The sequence below is a fragment of the Symsagittifera roscoffensis genome, chromosome 6 (genome assembly GCF_963678635.1).
Source record: "Symsagittifera roscoffensis chromosome 6, txSymRosc1.1, whole genome shotgun sequence".
NCBI lineage: Eukaryota > Metazoa > Xenacoelomorpha > Acoela > Convolutidae > Symsagittifera > Symsagittifera roscoffensis.
The window spans coordinates 8,456,164-8,474,024 of NC_087067.1; the positions used below are offsets into that span (position 1 = coordinate 8,456,164).

The following is a 17,861-nucleotide window of genomic DNA, read 5'->3' on the forward strand; positions in this document are numbered from 1 at the left end:
ATAGACAAAAAAGGCGTGGTATCTCTAATTCAAATTCGCAAGGTGGAGTTGCTGCGTTTTTAAAACTTTATAGATACGATTTTTTCACGGCTGTGCACTAGACTGAAATTTGTTTCATTCTAGAATCCAAACTAGATAAGTTTACAAACAGTTTCAATTCGTTTTGAAATCAATGGCACGAACCACATTTTTTTTTGGTAATTAGCAGCATAGAAAACAAACAGCTACTTCAAAAAACATTTTTCCTGTTGTTTTCTGTTTTACATTTTTTTTCTCATTTTGTTTTTATTTCCGTTTAGTTTTTTTACATTCGATTTTTTTCCGCTGAATCTTCATGAATTTAATTGAAGTTGGTGAAGAAAATTTGATCTCAAATGATGAAGATAAAATAGAAACAATTATATCCGCTCGGTGGCATATGAAAAGGTCAGTTGTGAGTTTTTGTATAATATTTGCCTTATAAAAATGCTATTGATTATTAACAAATTTCGAATTTTTCTCTCGTTGTTGATGTTCACGAAGCCTAATTCTTTTGCCGTGTTTTCTAATAATTTGAAATTTTAAAAAATGTTTCTAGAAACGTAATTTTTTTTTCGTTCTCACAAAACCTTATACTCATTTTTGCATTTCTCTGCTTAGATTGTTGTGGTAGAGAAGTTTTGGGATCTATGAAAAGCAACAGCGTCGGCAATCCGTAGTATATTTGGGAATCGAACGTGGGTTTTTATTTTATATCTATTTACTTTACATTGAAAAATATTTTTGTCGTAAAATAAACGAAAAGCACCATACAACGAAAAGCATTTTCTAAGTAGACCAAGAAAATGCCTTTTGTTGTACGGTGTCTTTTATACGCAAACTTTTCATTCCAAGGTAAAGTATTTAAAAAAATTTTTGTCTCAGTATTTTTTTTACTCAATTTTTGTCGCTTTTTTAATCAAACTTGTCTTCATGAAAATCATTTTAAAAGAGTTGAAAAGAGTCTGAGCTTTCCTAAGAATGGAGCTTGTGATTTTTAGCTTCCGTTTTCCATTAAAAACTATCAACTTAAAAGGAAATTAAGTAAGTGCAACTTAGAAAACCCAAGTACGGGGAAAACGGAAAACTCGCAGGAGATTAAGTTGTTGGGGTTTGAGTTTCCCCGTCTTAAAGCTTCTGCTGCCTTAATTTTCTTTCGTAATTGTCATTAGTGGCTGAAAGCTTTCGAAAATAAAAAAAATAACTATTAGGTTTCAAGTCAACCTAAACATACGCACGTTACGCCCGTATTTTGAACAAGCTAGAATAGATTTAATTGAGTTTTTATAATAAACTGATTTAAAAATTGTCAACCTAAACAACCTTTGCTTTTAAAATTTTTTCAATCAGGGTAGTTTTGAATATATCTCCTTTGCTAATTGAGCTATAGCACTTTTACCCCGCTGCATGAAGCAAAAATATTTCAACTGGAGGTGATTTTCATAATGGACAAAATAATGAGGTTACATCAGAAAGTCATTGAACCGGGGGGAGTTTTTGTCCTAATGATATAGTCGAAAGGATTTGTGACAGTACTTAGCGGGCTAATTATCGTTTTGCAAGACTATAAAAATAGCAGACAAATTGAATAGAGGTTCATCATAGCAGAAATTTTGCATAAAAGTTCATCATAGCAGACAATTTGCATAAAAAATCATCTTTTAATCATCATAACAGGACATAGGTCACGACTTGTAAAAGCTAATGTTTTCTGTTGAATATATCGGGGCTTGGGCCTTGTACATATTAAACTTTGAATTAGTAGTTTTGGGGGTAAAAACTTGTTATAGGTAAAGTAATATCGACATTGTTTTACAAGAACCTTAACTTTTTTTAGAGTAGATAGTTATAAAAAAACATCCTTTATACCAAGTTTAAACAGAAAAATGTGCGGCGCGCCTAAATTAATCATTTTTAGACGCTGAATCTGTCTTGATCATTTGCTTAGTATAGTATAAGCATATACTAAAAACGGCTGATATGTGTTCAGTGAATTCTGCACGGGTCCAAATCTACCTTAAAATAGAATCAAGCGGAAATATTAAAATCAGTCAGAGTCGAGATAAAAATGCCTTATGTCGAGACATGATCTTACCACATTCTACTGAAACTAAATTGAACTAACATTTGAGACTGAGATTTTAACAGCAACGCAGCAGATAGCACAGAGAAGATTAGCAAACTATCTGCCAGATAAAAAATCGAACATTTAAACTGTCATTACAAGCTGATCCAAAAAAGCTATTCATACTACTTCTAGAAATTGACTAAAAGCGCTAGTCATACAATTACATTGGTGCAAAATATTGCAGGAAAATTTTCATGACTACCCGCACCGAAGTTTCATGGATAATAATCGATTATATTGGATTTTTGTTGACAGTCTCAACAAAATTACAAAAATAATCGATGATAATCGATTAAAAATGGATTATAATGATACTATTTTTCTAAGCAATATAATCCGAATATAATCGATTATAATCGATTATTTTTGGAAGAAAATGAACCTTTTTTTAAAGCAAAACAATCCATTTTTAATCGATTATAATCGATTATAATCGGTTATAATTGCGAATTTCTTCTTTTAAATTTTCAGGAAAACTGTTATCAATGTCAGTTGCTTAGTATGGAATAAATTAAGTTCCTTTCAATATGTTTTCATAATTTTTTTTTGACCATTTTTTTTTTCAAGTTTTCGAAAAAAAACCTTTGAAATTGTGCGACCTCAAATTGACTTTTAAACGCAGTTAGTTTCAAACATGACAAAATATGAGTAATAATCCTTCGTAATTTTATATTTTACTCTGGACCCTGGAAACTTTATACCCTGAAACGTTAATTCGTGATTATGATTAATTATGACTGACCCAGTTTATCCTTCTTGTTAATCCAGAAATTATTACTTGAATTTTATGGTCGGCGCTGGCAGCTATTATGGTAAATGGTTTTCGCAAACAAAGAAGACTGGTTAAATTCATAAAATCAGGGGCGGATTTAGGGGGGGATTCGACCCCCTGCCGACCCAAAAGTTCCCCCTTCGGTACTATTTTGAGGTATCCATTTTTGATGACGGACCCTAAAATTTTCCTAAGCGGCTTTTCGGACCTGTTTTTTCAAAAATTTGTCAGCGTCTTTTTACTGCTTTAGGAGAGATCGGAAAATCAATTTGGCCGACCTAATAAAAAGTCGTCAAAATTTTCAAAAATTTTTGAGAGTCCGCCCCCTCGTGAAAATCCTAGATCCGCCCCTGCTTTTATATATATATAAACTAATTTTGAGAGGGGTGTGCGCGCCAAAAGAACGAGATTTTTTCTATCAAAATTTTCAAAAAATGCCTAAGAACGGCTTTTTGACCTGTTTTTTTAAACATTCGCGTGAGACGCAAAATTGTTGGCCAAAACATGGTCTCCTTAGTGCTTTGGGAGAGCTCGGAAAATCAATCATTACGAGGCCAAACTGTGCATTTTGTGCATTGCAAGCGGATTCCGCAACAAGGACGCCCCCTTTGTTCTTCATTTGTTTTATACTTTCCTTTGATAGTTTCGACAAATTTTTAACATGTTTAAGGACTTGTCTCTGGAATCCAGGAACATACAGACACAAAATTGTGCGCCTATCCAGTGCACAGTTTGGACTCGTAATGATTTGGCCGATCCAAAAAAAATCGACAAAAACTTCGACATTTTTGAATATCCAACCCCCCCCCCCCCCTCTCGAGAAAATCCTAGATCCTCCCCTGACTAGACTAATGATTCGACCAAAAGTGTCGAAAATTTTTGAGTCAAAATTCAAATTTTTTGAGCCAAACTGTCTCCGTTCTCCGTTAGACTTTGCTGAATTTGATAAAATTGTTTGACGAAAACTTTCATGAATTAATTGGGATTTGATACCGTTTTTTATCAAATGCATGACAAAAAATAGAAAAAATTTTTTAACAAAATAATGAAAACTTAGGTTTCTATTCCCAAATTTCTTGGTTGGGTCTAATTCCTGCGTTAATTTTAGACTTTACATTCATTCTTTTATTCAAACTACCTGCAAGATACTAATCTCTTGATCTCCCAGCAAACTTTTCTGCAATGTTTGAGAATTGGGCTCTTTTCCACTTCCCCCCTTCAAATTCGATTTTGAAAGGCTTATTTAACGATGTCATAATGCAGTGAAATTTAGCGTGGTGAACAAATAGACAAGTGTAAACAGCTTTGTTTTTCATACTTTACAGCGTAACATCGCGCATTTAGCCGTAATAACACCTAAAACAAACATAAAGCTCGGTATTTTGAAAAGGGGGGGGCTGGAAAAGATACGAGAATTGAAACAGCCTTCTGATTGGCTCTTTTCCAGTCCCCCCTTTCAAAATACCGATATTTATGTTTGTTTTACGTGTTATTACGGCTAAATGCGTGATGTTACGAAGTAAAGTATGAAGAACAAATCTGTTCAAAGTTGTCGATTTCTTCATCACGCCAAATTTCATTGCATTATGACAATGTTAAATGAGCTTTTCAAATTTGAATTTGAAAGGGGGAACTGGAAAAGAGGCTCTGATTTTTCTGATTTTCATTTCATGAAAAATGAAAACTTGCTTAAAATGTTTTTTGATTTTCCCATTTTTATAGAAACGTCTTAGCGCGAACAAGTGAACAGTTTTTACAACGCTTCTTACATGCAAAATGAGGTATGAAAAAAGTTTAAACAATTTTGTTTTGTAATTTTACAAAGGGGATGAAAAATGGAAAAAAAATGTTTCGGCTTATTGCAGATTATTACTCCCAGTATTTTATTCTGATTTTAGGCGACGAAAATTTTCCAAAGTAGGCGACAAAGTATTTCAACACTGAAAAAAATAATTACAAAAAAACAAACTGAAAAAAAATGATCGTTGTATTACAGATTGTGTTTTAAATTTTTAGCTCTCACACGCTCTGAAAAGTTCAAAATGATGCACAGTGCTAAATTTAATCAACCGGAGAAAACAAATAAAAACTGAAAAATCAAACTTAGAAATTTAATTTTGTTTCTTTACTTTATCAATAACAAGGTCCAAATTTTTTCCCAGTTAATTTTTCAATATTAGACGACAAAAAAATTCCAAAGTATGCGGCGAATTACTTCTCAACTGAAAAAAAAAACTATAAAAAAAAAGAAACTGAAAAAGGTGGCTTCATAAAGTAGCAACCGAAATTAGCCAATAAAATTTATAGAGACATATCGTGATTAGGCATAAGATTTATCCTTTCGTTTAGGAAGCTGCTGAGGCAAATTGTGAGAAAAAATTGAAACGTGTTGCAGGGGCGGATCTAGGATTTTCTCGAAGGGGGGGGCGGATTTTCAGAAACTTTTGACAACCTTTTTTTAGGTCTACCAAATTGATTTTCCGAGCTCTCCTAAGCACTAAAACGACGCTGTTTTGGACAAATTTTCTGCGCCCCAGGCAAATTAAAAAAAACAGGTCATAAAAGCCGTTTTTGGGCACTTTAAAAAAACAGGTCATAAAAGCCGTTTTTGGGAAAATTTTGACAAAAAATGCGTTTTCTTTTTGGCGCGCGCTCCCCCTAAGAGTTAAAATTGCTGGCGCCAGAGGCGCCTTAGAAAAGTTTTACCCCCCTCCAAATCGGCCCCTGATGTGTTAACATTTTATTCTCTGGGTATTAACAGATAAAGCTTATTATACCAAATTAAAATTGCATTTAATGTTATAAAAACGACAATTTTTGGTTGTCGAACAAAAAAATAGTTATTTATTGAAAATTTATCTAGTTTTGCGGTGAAATTTTGGGCCGAATAAATCAAAGTATGCACTATAATATTTTTGCTTAATTTTTAGGCAAGTTTTGTGTTCATCAATTTTGTGTAGAATCAACCCAATTTCGGAAAAAATCGTTTTAATTTTCAAGTTTTTTTTATTTGGACCGGATATTTTAATTAAGCACTATAAAAAAGCGTTTTATGATTAAGAACGAACAACTAGGAAAGGTTTCTGAGATTTATAAAAAGTTGGCGTTGATGCGTTAGTGAAATCGGCTCTTTGTTGTTCTAAAATAGCAAAATTAGGCATTTTCGAACCATCTTAGTTTGAAAAAAAATCACAGGTGAATAATTATTCTGTGACTGGGAGTTCGAAACGTGTAAAACAGCATTGGTGGTTTCTACAGTTTTGTTCAAAAAGGGCTAAAATCAAAATCAAAGTTTGTCTTAACGTTATACCAAGCACCAACACTTTGTCGTGTTTCCGAAAACTCGCAGTAAAATATAACCCGTGCAGAAAACTTTTATAATTTGTTTTTGCAAATCAGAACAAGAATTGCTTATAATCAAATTGTACTTTGACCATAATTATAACTAGTTACAAACGCAAAAATATTAAAATATGAAGGATCTCTTAAAATATGACCAATTATACTTTTTGTTACAGACTAATTTTCAAGTCAATTACCAAAACTTCTCTCTTTCAACTTTTATTTCATGCACAACAGGTGTTTTGTGAGTCTCCAAATTCCAGGTTTAATGATAAAACACAGCAGCCATAATCAATATTTTAAGCACGTATCTCCACAAAAAACACGGCAAATTTCATGTATCTTCTTTGTAAAATATCACCCACAATACTTCATAAATTTACTTCATCTGTTTCCACCTGTGTTCGGTCTGTGGTGGGTCGGTCGAGTATATCGTCGGTCTGTAGATTGGCTGTATGTATCTCGATTAAGAATACGTTTGTTCAATATATATATATTTTTCCTTCAATAATTATCGAAAATCATTAAGAGGAAACAACGGAATAATATCTGTTTCGGAACAAAATTATCAAGTTTTAAACGAAATCGAAATCGAAAGCGACTTTATTGTCACTACTTTTGCCAATAAGTGGGGATTTTCACGCTTGCCAGAAGTTAGAAGTCAATTCTGGCCACAGTCTAATTAAGTTCATGTCCAGAACATCATTTAAAAACAAGTTTGATTTAGGAACATTTTTTATCCGGTTCAAATCAAGTGTATTCCAAGTTTTTTAGTAATAAAATACTTGGAATGACCGGGATTTGAACCGGCGACCTTTCGGTTTCAGGTCAAGTAAGTTACCGCTAGACTAGCTGGTCTTGATATGCTTACATTTTAGTTTCAATCTTGAACATCCTCGGGCCCCAACGGAGCGAGAACTGGGGCGAGGTCGGGTTAAATCTCCTGTTGCGGTTTTAAGGAGTGCGGAACGGGCGGTAGCGTCTTTGCCATAGTTAAGCGTTTTGACGCGAGCGAGAGGGTAGTAACCACGCGGGCTACTATCCTCGACGATCCAAACAAGATCTCCGGCTTTGAGTTCTTGTTCGGTAGGTGTGTGCCATTTACGGCGTTTGTTGAGAGCCGGAACGTACTCGCGTAGCCATCTAGACCAGATGGCGTTAGCGTAGCCTTGTGCGCGAAGATAACGCTTTCGATGATCGAAATGTTCGTCCGTCGCAATCGACGGGAAACTAACTGAGCGCTGGCCTATCAAGAAGTGATTTGGTGTTAAAGCCTCAATCTCATTAGGGTCACTGCTTACCGCTGTAAGTGGACGCGCATTGAGGGACTGTTCCACCAGAGAAAATGTGGTCTGGAGTACCTCGTCGGTTAATTTACGGGGTGTGAGGATGGAGTAGAAAACTCTCTTGCAACTACGTACAAGACGTTCCCAAGAGCCACCATGACGTGGCGAAGATGGTGGGTTATACTTCCATTCGATGCCTTTGTGGACAAGGAGGGCGGGCGCAAGATCATTCCATGCTCGAGTACACAGAAGAAACTCTTTCTCTGCACCGACAAAGTTTGTACCATTATCAGACCAAATTTTCGATGGAGTTCCTCGTCTAGCGATGAATCGTGCTTCTCCCATGACACAGGAGCTTGAATCCATTGATGGTACGACTTCAATATGGATGGCTCTAGTGATCAAACAAGTGAACAAAAACGCCCAACGTTTCTCCGAACTCCTACGGATTGTTACGTGAAAGGGTCCGAAGTAATCGACTCCGCAATTGTTGAAGGGCGCTTGGCGGTATCCATGACGCTCAATTGGCAGATCAGACATGAAAGGGGTGATGGTTTTCAACTTTCGCTTTCGGCAGTTTTTACAATTAAGTTCAATGTTACGGAGCAATGATCTTAATTTTAAGATTGCATATTCTATCTGGATGACAGATCGCAGGTAGTCAATTGACGGATGCTCATGTTTGTTGTGTTGATGAGCCACAAACAATTTGACTAATGGATGACGGCCATCAAGTATGATGGGATATTTATTTTTAAATTCGAGTTCAGAGAGACGACTAATGCGTCCTATGGATCTAAGAAGTCCATCGGGGTCAATGTATGGGGAGAGAGTTGCAATAGGGCTTACATTCTTAACATATTTCTCATAACTCAATAATTTGAACTCTGAGGGGAACGCTTCTTTTTGAGAAAGAAGAAACAACATTCGTTGAGAATTATCTATCTCAGACGGTTTAACGATAATAGCGATTGTTCCACGGAAATGATTAAATTTAGGATTTAATCGGAGGATGAATGCTACTACGCGCATTATTTTGAAAACGAGCTGTAACGTTTCCACTTAATGACGGGTTCAGGGACTGACGGATTGATTACAAAATTAGTGGCAGTATCAATGACATCATCGATAGGACCTTTTAATTTTATTTTTGTAATCACATCGACATTTGGTCGAAAGGGCCAATCACTGGTTCTGAGGAAGCTGGGACCTTGAATCCAGCTGCTGTACTTCAAGGCTTCAGCGGCAATACCTCGAGTACCAGTATCAGCTGGGTTGTTTTCAGTATCTACGTGATACCATTCGTCGACAGTGGTAACTTCCAGTATTTCGCCTACTCGATTAGCGACGAATACTGGCTGCTTTGCAGTCGAATGGAGCCATTGTAGCACAGTGGTGCTGTCAGTCCACATAAAGACATCATTTGTAGTGATCGAAAGTGCTTTCATGATATCTATTTTGAGGCGTGTAGCAAGCAAAGAAGCTTGCAGCTCTAAGTTTGGGATGGAAATAGCCTTCATTGCTGCTACGCGGGCTTTACCCAAAATGAAGGCGAGTTTTGTCTCATGTGTATCAATAATACGCGCACGGAGAAATCCAACTGCACAGAAGATTTCCTGTGAACTGTCACCAAACATATGGAGTTCAATTTTGTCAACTGCGGATGCAAAGTAGCATCTCGGTATGATCAGTTGACCCAGGATGGGTAGACCAGACCGCCATTCGAGGAATTTGGCATTCAAGTCCAAAAGAAGTGGGTTATCCCATTGTTGACCACTGATTCTCCAAATATCTTTAGGAAGTAGTCGGGCTCTGACAGTGTACGGAGTGACTAACCCAATAGGGTCGAAAACTGAAGAGTCAAAACTTAGAACTGTACGTTTGGTAACAGTATCCTTCAGATCTCTGTTTACACCTCGACTAACTACCAATGTATCGAGAACGTGATCCCATTTCAAACCTAGAACATGCGATTCTTGACCTTCACTACTTAGAATCTCCTTAACTTGACTTAAATTGTCGCTTGACGTACATAACTCTTTCTGAATCTCTTTGACATTGCTCACGAATTTTGTCAACTTAAATCCTCCTAACTTAAGTAGTTCTACAAGGTCCTTACTTAATTTTAATGCCTTTTCAGGTTCGGGAAAGGAATCAACATAATCGTCCATATAGAATTTTTGCATCACGGCTGACGCTGCGTCGGGGAACAAGACTTGATTGTCGCGAGCTGTCTTTTGAAGAGCAAAATAAGCACATGTGGGCGAGTCACGAGGTCCAAAAATGTGTCGCGTGTATTGATACGTTACCTCATCGGTTGTGGGATCCTCCCGCCACAGAAAACGAAGTGACAGTTGGTCGATTGGGAGAATACCAACCTGAAGGAACATGCCTTCAATATCAACTGATACTGCATGTTGATGCTGACGGAATCTCATTAGGACGGCCAGCAGATTCTGAAGCAAATCTGGGCCAACCAAAAGAACCTTATTAAAAGACGATCCATGAAATTTGGCTGCACCATTTAGGACGCGGCGGACTTTTCCAGGTTTATTTGGATTAATCACGGGGTGATGAGGAAGATACCATTCCCTAGCGGGACGATTTGTGCAGTCATGTGTATTCACTTTGATGATATAACCTTTGTCAAAATCTTCTTGAATGTTTTTTTTGCGTATAAAGTCCTGAGGTTTGTGTCTTTGTCTAAACGTTTTTCCAGAGATTTAAGTTGTGCTAAGGCGGAGTAGTAGTTGTTGAGCAACTGTGAGTGGTCTTCGGCTCAAAGCATCTCAACGGCGTATCTATCACCATCATGTATGGTTGATGCTTCTAAAATATCTGGATAACATTTAGAAGAAACGTTCAAATCAACTTGTTCTGAAGTAATTTCTACGGAACAATTGGCACCATTGACAGTCAAATCAATTTTTCTACCTGTCAGATTGAGTCTGCGAGCGAGTTCAGGTGAAATACAAGAGTGACTGCAAGCTGTGTCACATAACACAAGTGCGGTGGTTTCAGAGTCATTTGATGATAATGTGAGATTTATAAGTGGCATCAGTCCTTTTAGATTCATAAGAGATGTCCCACAAGTATTGTTTTGCGTCGTGGGTCTAAATGGAGTTTGAACTGCGGGATTGGCTGCAGTTGTGTGCGGTGCATGACCAGATTGGTTATTTGTAGGGAAAACGCGTTCTGCGCCGTGCAGTAACACATTATGAGTGCTCTTGCACTGTGGTTTAGGACAAGTTTTGGGCTTGGGACATTTCCTAAACATGTGATTTCCTTGAAAACAAGAAAAGCAAAGCTTATTTTCTGCGAAAAATTTAGCACGCTGTGTTGGAGTCTTTTCTTTAAAAACGCTACATTTAAAAATTGAATGTTTGCCTTTACAAACTAAACATGGACTATATTGAATATTTGCGTCAAACTTAGCTTGCGAGTTTGCGGCAAACATTTTAAGATTGGTTTTTGTCCGAACCGAATTATCTTGATTTCTATTGTAATTTGATGAAGGACGCATACGTTCATGCGCTTCAGCTTTATCCTCCAGCCAATGATTGAAATCAATTAAAGACGGAGCATACAAACTCCGTTTTACGGTGTGGAACGACCAAGACTCTTTCATATTAGGTGGAAGCTTCTCTTTTGCTTTATCGAGAAGTGTTGCACTTTCAAGGTCTGCGTGGTAATGTAAATATTTGAGCACTCCAACTATGCTTGCTATCATGGATGCAAAACTTATGATGCTGTCGGAACTATGCATCTTAACGGGCGGTGAATTATAAAGTTTGTCCAGTTTGCACGTATTATTATTTGAGATTGGCCAAATTTTCTCTCAAGAGAAGGAATCTTCAAATTATGAACGGTAGATGATACCACCGATTGTAATGGTAGGCAATCGTTTGGGTTGCTACTGGATGGAAAAAGGTGTACGTTTATTAGAGCATCTTTGTACATCGTACCACTATAGGCAAACTCAGCTATAGCAGTCTCAGCTTTATCTTTGACTAATCATTTAAGGTAGTCCAGCTTAACATCATCTGACAATTTTTGAGAGTCCACAGCACTTCGGAATTGTCCAATCCATTCAAACCACTGAAGTGAACAGCCACCGTATTTCCTAAGGTTCCACGGTGGTAATGGATCCTTACGGTTGAAAGTTAGTATTTCCTTTAAACCTTCAAGGGTTACTGCATAAGGTGGTAGTTGAACTGAGGTTGAAGCCAAATTGTGTGGCTGAGGAACAAATGATGTCGGATAAGCTAAGGCACTATGTGGATAGCTGGGGACTTGAGACAACTGCTATGTTAACACTTGCGCTTGGTTATTGTAAAACACTGTTCCTCCAACAGTGCACGGGTTTTGTGAAAGTGGTGGTTGCACTATTGGTGTGACAGTTTGAACGGTATTTAACGCCTGTGGTACTGTAGAATCTGATGCGGTAAATGGCGCGGTGGTTGGAGGTGCCATTCTCCAGTTATTCATATTGGGTATATAACGAACTGGATGTGGATGGTTGAAGGATGTGTGATTTGTTGAAACACGAGTTGAGTTATTAATACTCGCTGGTGGAGCAGTAACAGGAATCAGGTTCACCGGCTGGGTTGCCGTATTGGCTGTTGTATTAATTGGGACAGAAGCATGTAATGTGGGGACCATTTTTGCTGGCATACGTGGAATGAAAGGAAGCGGGGACAAAGACGGGGGCGGGGGCGGGGGTGGTGGCGGCGGCGGTGGGAGAGGGTGAGAAGGAATCTTCAAATTATGAACGGTAGATGATACGACCGATTGTAATGGTAGGCAAACGCTTGGGTTGCTACTGGATGGAAAAAGGTGTACGTTTATTAGATCAACCGTGCTTGGTGGTAGAGACGAAGAAACCAAATTGGCGATGCCCGGAGGTTGAGGTTCTTGTCGGGGAACAATGGTTATAGTTGATGCAAGTTCCGACGAATGTGTAACGAGTGCTTCATCTACCCAATCTTTTGTTCGGGTTTCAGCGACAACTTGTTGTGTTCTACTCGAAGGCATAGCGGTTTTATTGATGTCAGTATCAATGTCCGAATCATCATCCATTAACTCTGTTTCAACTATTTTGCCCTCATTGAGCTTTCGTTTGTTCTCCTCAACAAGTCTCTCAAGAGCCAATTCGTTTTCTTTTTCTTTTAGGCGGATACCTGTTTCATTTTGTCGCTCGATTTCAAGACGTCGCAATTTTGCTATTTCGAGTTCGCGTTTGCGCTGACTGGAAGTCATTGAAGACGCTCTAGAGTGCAGGGAACTAAATCGGGTGGACCGGCTGACAGTTGAAGCAGCTCACGATGCTTGCGGGCAGCATCTCCAGTCTCTGGAAACAAAGTTTTCGCCATTTCCAAGTGCTTAATTGACAATTCCAGCATTTCATCTCGAGCGCAAGTAATGCTGATCAACCAAGTGTCAAGATCAGTGAGAGCACTGCTAGGTTCTAGCGTTTTTTGAGCAAGAATGCGAAGGTCGTCGTTTTTCCTTATTGCGTTTTCTATTGCTATTTGGCACTGCTGGATAGACCTTTCAACTTTGACTGTTCTTACCTTTGCTATGAGTGAGTCTTTCAGATCTGAATAGAGCCTATAAAAGTCCTCCTCATATTTCCTACGTCCGTAAAAACACCTAGACAGCTTCTGAGCTTGCTTGTCTGTCATGACTTAGCTTTAAATAAAGGAAAAGCGGGCGGTTGTGAACTATCAAAAAAAGGGGATTAAAAAGTCAAGTGTGATGTCACTCTTCACACCTGCTCAGAAAAAACCGGAGTTGCAATAAAGATTGTCACACTTTACTTTAAAAGGGGGTAGGGGAAGATCACCTTTACGATTTAGAGCGAGCGGAAATAAAAAAAAAGGAAACCAGTAATTTAGAATTAAATTACAAGTTGAAATACATTGACACTACAAAGAATATCAAAGGTTCTTTGCTGCAGATTCGACAGCTAGGCGGCGGTTGCGTTCGGCACGACGTTTTTTTTGAGAGGGTCGCTTTTTTTGTTCTTTATTTTTCTTAAGTTTGCCGTATTACTTCGGACTATCGAGAAAGACTTTAGTTCAAGGTCAGTTTCTTGGTGAATTTGGAAGTACTGACGGAATAAGCGATAGTCTTTCTGCTTACGCTTAGAGATTAAGTCGCCAGTCACGCTTAAAATTAAAATACCCGTTGAGCAAAGCAAATCGTAGATATTAGGAGTTTCGACTCGTTGACAATATACAATTGCAGCAATATTACTTTTGTAATAAAGCAGAAGGTTGCGCAGTTCGAATTCCGTGAGTGCTGTATCGTTGTTACTATTTTGCTTGCTGATTGAATTGTTGATCAGGTCGTGCCAGATTATTATATCATTTCTACGGGCTAATTCGCCGTCTAAAAAATTTGGGCACGTTTTGATTGGTACTTGTGGTTGAGATTTAAACCACCAAGGGCATAACAGTATTGCGATAAACGGTTTTGCTCGGCTATACGTAGCGTTTTATGAGCACGAGAGAGCGAGCTAGCGGCTAATATATACATTTACGACGGCATTCGGCACGATAAAAAAAATCTGGGAGGATCAAGTCAACCGGATTTTGAGAATATCAAACCTGCTCAGAAACAACCGGAGTTGCAAAAACTCAAAGGGATTGACTTGATATAGTGCTAACGGGTCTGTACACTGCGTAATTTTGCGGTGCTTACGTTTGTCGTGCTGTTTTTTTTTTCACAAAAAAAATGACAATTTTTTTTTTTTTTGGAAAATTTTTTTTTCTTCTTATCGTCTACGTCAGTTTGGTACCGAAATTAGACGATTTGGGGTCGATTTCGGTTTTTTCAATTTTTTGCGAAAATTTTCTCAAATATTTTCACAAATTTTTTTTTCTAACGGGTCGGAACGGTGGGTTCGGGTTTGAGTTATCGACTACTAACTATAAACTAGCAAATGAAACCAAAATTTTAAATTTTATCAAATTTTTTCAATTTTCGATTTTTTTTTTGGATTTTGATTTTTCTGGGTGGGGTATTCGGGTTAGACTATTGGCAAAAGCACGGTAAACATAATGAAATCAACGTTTTAGCACACTGAATGGATTTGATGGGTCACAATAAAAAACTTTAAAGGATCGTAAAACAATTATAGCTGTGGTTTATGAAGAAACTAAACTGAAAAGTTACGTCTTACAATTGTTTTTTTTTGTCAACTTCGGCCATCAAAAACGGTTGGGGAGATTCCTGTCTCACTTCTAGGTAGCTGTCTGCATACAACTTCGTGAAATTGCACAATCACCTTTCACTGAGGTACTTCTCACTCACAAAAAACTGAGTCTTCAAGGGTTTCGTCTGGTTTGTCGTCAATTGTCGTCGGACCATGTTTCCACCTGTGTTCGGTCTCTGGTGGGTCGGTCGAGAATATCGTCGGTCTGTAGATTGGCTGTATGTATCTCGATTGAGAACACGATTTTTCAATATATATATATATATTTTTCCTTCAATAATTATCGAAAATCATTAAGAGGAAACAACGGAATAATATCTGTTTCGGAACAAAATTATCAAGTTTTAAACAAAATCGAAATCGAAAGCGACTTTATTGTCACTACTTTTGCCAATAAGTGGGGATTTTCACGCTTGCCAGAAGTTAGAAGTCAATTCTGGCCAAAGTCTAATTAAGTTCATGTCCAGAATATCATTTAAAAACAAGTTTGACTTAGGAACATTTTTTATCCGGTTCAAATCAAGTGTATTCCAAGTTTTTTATTAGTAAAATACTTGGAATGACCGGGATTCGAACCGGCGACCTTTCGGTTTCAGGTCAAGTACGTTTCCGCTAGGCTAGCTGGTCTTGATATGCTTTCATTTTAGTTTCAATCTTGAACATCATCCCCCCAATTAGCGTTTAAAAAAAACTTTTGTATCAAGATAAAAATAAAAACTAAAACAAAAAAGTGAACAAAAACTAAAAGTTATAATACAAACCGAAAGTAGTTGGTAAGTTAGCGCAATATTACGGTGTTCGAGTGTTCATTATACTGGGCTGTGTTTGAAGTTACAAAGTTTATTTTAGAAAAACAGTTCTTATAGTCAAAATAGTTCAATAAAATCCACAATTAAGGTTTTATTATCCCGGGCTAGCTATCAAAAAACAAAATAAAATAGATAAATGATAGACAAGAGAACTAAGAGAGCTCGACTGTAAAGAAGTGTGGTGGACAGTAAGCCTTAACAAACCTTGAGTATCTGATATGAGTTGATTGAGTGAGAGAGAGAGAAAGCGAGAGAGAGAGAGAGAGAGAGAGAGAAAGAGAGAAGAGAAAGGGAGAGAGTGAGAAGAGAGAGGGAGAGCTTTTTCAATCGTTTTCTGGTCAAACAGTGATTTGATTTTAATTTCTGCTCAGTTTTTGCGGACCTGGTTTGGCATTCCTGGAGGCCATTTGATTTCATTCAACTTTCCCGGACATTTTTGAATTTGAGTTTGCTCGACTTTCCCCGGGCCCTGCTCTGCTTCGCTCGACTTTGTTCAACTATCAGTATATTCGAATTAATGAAAAATATATATTCACAACTTTTTTCCAGGTCATAATTTTTGAATTATTTTGAATAGAAAAGAAGTAATATGTGACTTTGGAGTTGAAAAATCTTTGCAACCAAAGCATATTCTGAATATGCTTTGAAAAATTTTAAACATAAGTTTTCCATGTATGAGTTTTGCCAAATTGTGGAGGCAGAACCCGCTCACGGATAGTTATTGGTCATACAGGTGCAGATTTAGGATTATCTCGATAGGGGTGGAGGATTTGATAATCAAAAACATTTCAAAACTTTTTCAGACATTTTTGAAGCCATCCAATTTGACTAAAACACTAGAAAAACTTTATTTTCGCCAAGATTTCTGCACCTGAATTTAAAAAAAATAAGCCGAAAATTGAGTTTTGAAAAGCTTTTTTTGAAATAATTGTGTTTTTTTTCAGGGTGCGCTCACACTCAAGAATTGTATATATTAGACAGTAGATTATAATGGATATTTGTGGATAAAATTGTTTTCTTTTTAATCAACTTTTAAATCATTTTAATCGATTAATTTCAAAAAGTAAAATGCCATTAAAATGGATTTTTATTTTCGATTGTAATTCATTTTTTGTTTTCAATAAAAAAGATTACTTTTCTTTCATAAATTCCGTGAAAATGGATTGAAATTTGTAGCTAATTAATCTTTTTTGCAGTTTTTAGCTAAACTCGAACGAACACCCTCCCCCCACATACCCCCCCCCCCCCATCATTCCACCCCCCACGTGCAACCCCCTCCCCCACGTTAACCACATCACCCTCCTTCTGCGCATTTAATGTTTACCAGACCCCCACTAAACACCCCTACCGGGACAGGTAACTGTAGTATGTGGTGTGGGATCTATAGGTAGCTTTTTGTAAATTTTCATCAACGCAATTGAAAATAGGAAAAAATGAAATTTAGCGAAAGAATAACTAAATTAAGCTTAACAATATTATGAATAATGAAAACAACACACAAAAAGATTCAAACAAATGGGTTATAATCCACTATAATCAATTAAATTTGATTATTTTTCTTTTGATGAAATGTTTTGAAAAATAGTTAAAATGTTCGATTATAATTGATTTTAATCGGTTTTATTGGAATTTTTTACTTATAATTATTATCGATTTATTATGTTATTTTATAGAGACTGACAATGAAAATCCACTAAAATTGAGTATTATTCGTGAAAATTCAGTGCGGAACCCATTTTAATTAATCATTATGGATTACAGTTTATAATAATTGATTTTTAATTTTCAAAAACAATCGAATATAATGACTACACAATCTGTTTCGCGGTCTGAATTTTACAAGCATAATCGATTTTAATGGATAGTTTTTTTGACCAGTAGCGGATTTAGGGGGGGGGGGGGCGGACGCTTCTCCCACCCTTCAGGGATTCGACCCCCTGTCGACCCAAAGGGTCCCCCTCTGTACAACTTTGAGATATCCATTTTTGGCTGACTGACCTTAAAATTTTTCTAAAGGCACCTTTGGTGCCAATCTATACTAATTTTGAGGGGGGAGAGCAATCTATACTAGTTTTTGATCGAAAAGTTTCAAAAAGTGACTGAAAACGCCTTTTTGGCTTTTTTTTGAAAATTTGCCTGCGACGCAGAAAATTTTGTCAAATTAGGGTCTTTAGAGTGTTTTGGGAGAGCTCAGAAAACCAATTTGGTCGACCTAAGAAAAAAAAACAAAAAACGTTCGACAAAATTTTCCTAACTTTTTTGAAAATCCGCCCCCTGCCCTCGAGAA

At 37.1% G+C, this 17,861-nt stretch overlaps 1 protein-coding gene across 1 annotated transcript in view; it reads left to right on the forward strand.

Annotated features, from left to right (window-relative positions):
* The first annotated feature begins 311 nt into the window (after positions 1 to 311).
* Positions 312 to 17,861, forward strand: part of LOC134847929 (somatostatin receptor type 5-like) — an 87,408-nt gene continuing 69,858 nt past the window's right edge. Inside the window, exon 1 of the mRNA XM_063865222.1 lies at positions 312 to 426. The gene's annotated coding sequence lies outside the window, so the exon portion shown is untranslated. The remainder of the gene's footprint in view (positions 427 to 17,861) is intronic.